General features: G+C 38.0%; 1 long non-coding RNA gene across 1 annotated transcript; it reads right to left on the bottom strand.

Annotated features, from left to right (window-relative positions):
* Positions 1-1,819: 1,819 nt before the first annotated feature.
* On the bottom strand, positions 1,820-4,219 carry LOC128073564 (uncharacterized). The gene is made up of 3 exons (XR_008202759.1): positions 4,178-4,219; positions 3,125-3,207; positions 1,820-2,661 (listed from the first exon to the last, which is right to left on the bottom strand). It is a non-coding gene; the product is annotated as an uncharacterized LOC128073564 (long non-coding RNA).
* Between the last annotated feature and the right edge of the window lie 441 nt (positions 4,220-4,660).

The raw sequence follows: 4,660 nt of genomic DNA, 5'->3' as shown, positions 1-4,660 counted from the left end.
CAGGAATCTCTGAGAGAGGCATTTCAGTATTCAAAAGGGGGCTATAAGAAAGAAGGGGACAGACTCTTTAGCAGGGTCTGTTGTGACAGGACAAGGGGAAATGGCTTTAAACTAAAGAGGGTAGATTTGGCCTGGCTATAAGGAAGAGGTTTTTATAATATAGGTGGTGAAGCACTGGAAAAGATTACTCAGAGAGGAGGTGGAAGCCCTGTTCTCAGAGACCTTCATGATCAGGCTGATTAAGGCTCTGAGCACCCTGATCTAGATGTAGATGTCCCTGTTCATTGCAGGAGAATCGAACTAGGTGGACCTCTGAGTATTGCTTCCAAATCAAGCCATTCTATGGTTCTGTGGTTATTTATTTAAGGCATACATTTTACAAAAGCCCATTTCCTACCCTCTCGTTCTATCATCCAAACTCGTCCTTCGGAAAACTTCAACATTTGGGAGTATCTGCCGAAGACCTGGCTGTTCTTTCAACAGAAAAAAAATAAAGATTATCCTAATTTCTGCATTTCTGGAAGAAAATGTCCATGCTCAAAAATAACATCACTGTATCTGGAACTTTCAACAGTCTCCCCTGGTAGATATAACTTTTAAATACATGCTCTGATGGAATGGGAATGGATAGTTCATCTTCTTAAAATAAAATTCTTATTAAAAATACTGTTTTCTTATTCTGAAGATACAGTTACTTTTAGGCATCACTAATGTCTTTTGCTGAGATGAGAAAGAGGCAAGGACCAGTGCACACCTGAATAGCACTAGGAAGGTGGAAGGTTGCTGAAAGTCTTACTGAAGGATAATGTAATTTTGCAAGGATTCAGGCAACTCTGGATGTAGAAAAGTGAAAGGTAAACGAAATTCCAAACTCTCTTTTCCACTCACTTGTGGAATGGTGCAGTAATTTCATTTTTGTCCTGCCTATTCACAGGGACAAGCAACGACAATGTGGCCATTCCCATTTGTCTGCAAGGCTACATTACACCTGAGCATGGTACAGTTCTGACTTAGCTCTGTACACCACATACAGATTAGAATCCTGTGACATTTAGTCTACAGTGTTTTTCCTGAAACAAATTTAAAGCCATGTCTCTTATTTTTTTTTCAGAAGACTGTATAATTGTCTGTTAGCAGCTCACGAAGAGCTGTGTGTTCTTTGACACAACAGGTTACTACTATCACCATTCTTCCAATTTCCAACCTCATGCTCAGACAAATGTGTTTCTCTTTTATTTTACATAATTATTACAATCTTTTTGAGATATATTAGAGATTTTTACATTATTTGTAATGTCTTCTATTTTCGCCCCTTACACAAATGAATTGTGAGTTAAGACAGTTGGATAACAGCGCAGGTATTTTGTCACCATAGTATATTGTTCCCTCTCTAAAATCACTCCTTTAAAAAGCATCAGTCTCAGGGATTTACCCTTTTGTTGCATTCAAACTGCTAAAACAGTGTTCCCAAAACAGTGCTTGCATTAGGGTATTGTCTGAAGTGTCCTGTCTGAATTCATGATGCAGGTCTTTACAACACCTTAAGTGAAGGCACGCTTAGACCAAGTTTTCAGTGATAGGTAGTATAATAGATTCTGTCAAGTCTTTCCTATGCAATTAACAATGCCTTTTTTTCGTCATATATCTGCACCTCACCATTGCTATAACCTCTGACTCTGTCTTATATTAAAAATATTTCATCTAACTCAGAAACGTCAAGATACTTTAATCATATAGCAACTCTCTCCAATGGACCAGGCAAATTAGACATCAAGGTTCATGCTCATGCTTTATGAGGAAGGTAGGTGTACCTGTAAGCCTTGAGGGCAACACATGAAACTTACTTTGACAAGCTCCACATGAAAGCATTCTTGAATCCTTCTTTCGTAGTTTGTGACAACAAGCAGGTCTTGACACTTCATCTCCTCTCCAAGCAAAGTTGATACCAAGGAATGGGGTCAACAATGCTGTAATTTGGGCGTACTACCAGATCACAGATAAGTTATGTTAGCATCATTGACACGGCTGGCTATTAAAAAAGTGGGCCTTTACTTAACAGCAGGAAAATCTGTCCTTATAGCTCTTCATTCTGCCTTACCTACTTCTCCCCTATAGTTTCATGACACTGATGTAGATAACAAACATTACCCAAGATTAACTCTTTCTTCATTCTAACATGTAAAGTCAACAACTACACACTACATTTAAGACACCATTGTTATCTGCCATGCTGTCTAGCAGTTCCCTATCTCATCTGTGTCTGAATCAGCTTCTCCTTGCAGGAAACCGAAAGGCGTGGGCCAGGAGCAGCTGGTTTTAGGGATTTTCGTCACTCATCTCAGAATTCTCTGGAAATAGCAAGGATCTTAAAAATGAGGATTGCTGAGCCCTCAGCTAGCTGCCTTGGAATGGCACAAAATAAGAAGAAACCTCTGTAGCTCTAACTCTTGCATACACTCTAACATGAAAACTAAAGCTAAAATAAAATGAAACACACACACAAACAAACAAAACCAACAAAAAACAATTAAGTAATCTTTTAACCTTTAAGCCAGGTTTTCATATTCTCTCCTTTGCTCAGCAGGTTCTGCTCTCACCAGTAACACCTCTCAGACATTCCATCCAATGTCAGACATGACCTTCAAGGAGGTCCACCAGTATCTGGAGAATGTAGAGAAGTGTCCATAGAGAGTCTAAGAACAAGGATATTTCACAGCAATGCCTGCCATCGCTATTTCAGAAGACTGGAAGAAATCACATGTTCTCAACTTCTGCTCTGCTCAAGAGCTTCTCTCACAACTCTACATGCTTGCTTTCTCTAAGTATTCATTCAGTACTTCATTGGGCACCCTTGATATTTCTTGTTTGGTTCACTGAGATTTTGGTCTTGAATCCAAGAAATCTAATTTCTCACATTCACTCGTTTCTGTCTCTGTAATTAACCTACCAGTCCTTGCTTCCAAAGTGATAATACTGTTTTTCCATGTGCTTTTTTTTTCTCTAATCATAAATTTAGTAATCTTTGCCTCTCCGCAATTCTCTCACCCCAATATTTGATATTTCTGTGCAACCCTGTTGCCACCATGTCCCTAATTTCTTCCGCTTTGCCCACAGATGTGCCCACCTTCACTGTCTCCTGCAATCCTTCTCCACCATCACAAGAGCATAGGAAGCAATCCTCTGGGTTCTTTCTTCCTCCTATGGCTGCTGAAAATCAACTCCAGATGTTTTCAGAGAGACCAGATAAACAGTGAAGCAAAAAAAACACAGGCATATTTTTTCTCAGACTAAACAGAAAAAGGGAGTAAAGAGAGATATTCTGGCATGCTGTAATCTTCCTATTTCTTTCTTGTTTATAAGAGGTGCAAAGAACTTTGCCTACTTCATCCAGTAGCCCTTACTGAGTGTTCTTTCAGGAAGGTGATGACTTAGAAGGACTTTGTCCCAAGTATGATTGGTATTCTAGAAAGAACTTGAAAATTTTGTATTATTGACCAAAAGTGAGTGCATTTATTTTAGTCAAAATACCATCACATATTAAGACATTTCAGAAGTTGTAAAATCTGTTACTGTATGTTTTACCTCCAAACCATATTTTAATTTACAAGCATTTTATCTAGAGACTTATTCTACAGATGAACCAAAACTGATTTTTAGAGACATATTTCAGGAATACTTCAAAGAAAGAACTGAGCTCCTTTGTGTTTCAAAAGTTTCTTCTTTCAAAAAAGGAGAAACCAGTGCCTCTCAATTTTTCCTTCAAGCTGAAAAATAATATGATATAATCTTATAAAGTTCTATTTGTTTAAAAATCTTACTACATATTGAAATTGTCATGGTTGAAATTTCAAAGCAGAGTTTTATAGTTAGAGGCTTGATCAACATTCGCGATAGACTGAAACTTTGAAAAGTCAAGAAGACAGATTAAACGCAGACCATTACCTCAACAGTAGCCAATCAAACTGACAAAACATGGGTGATAAAGCCCTTCTTTTAAATCATGCAGGTCCCTGTGGCTTGACCTTACTACGTATTTTTGCACTAATGCTGATGCCTGCAACATGCCACAGACACTAAATCTTGTAGATAAATTACATTCAACGTCATGTCAAGGGGGGATGCACACAAAGAGATGTGAGAACATGAACTTAAGTGGCTTGTGATACAGTGAACTTACCTGGATTCTAGCCTCAGGGTTTATTTGCTTGTAAGTTTTTTTTATCTATATTTTCCAAGAAAAAAAAAAAAGAAATTAAACAACAAAACTTTCAGGTACAAAGGCTTACAAAAATAAAACTAAAGAAAAAAAAGATTGTATAATTGTATGGTAGCACAAGTGAAATGTGCTTTTAAAGAATGAAGGCATTGTCACACTCACTTATAGATGCCTTGGGTAATAAAGGCTTAAATTCTCCCTCATTTGAAACTGGCACATTCCATGAAAGTTTCTGTTCTTAGATTATCTCTTTCACATTCAAAACTACAGGGTGGAAAACTCTGTGCATCATTCTCCTTCACCTTTAATGACAAGAAGGGAAGGATACACATGAGGAGGACTGGCTAGGGATCAGCTAGAAATCTAACAACAGCTCAAGATGCCCAGCAACACCTAGATGGAGCTGAGCTGAGAATCAGCATTCACCTTCTCTCTATGAAAGGA

Source organism: Tympanuchus pallidicinctus, unplaced genomic scaffold (assembly GCF_026119805.1).
Source record: "Tympanuchus pallidicinctus isolate F22 unplaced genomic scaffold, pur_lepc_1.0 scaffold8, whole genome shotgun sequence".
Lineage (NCBI taxonomy): Eukaryota > Metazoa > Chordata > Aves > Galliformes > Phasianidae > Tympanuchus > Tympanuchus pallidicinctus.
The sequence above is the reverse complement of the archived record's forward strand: the minus strand, read 5'-3'. Positions and strand labels throughout refer to the sequence as shown.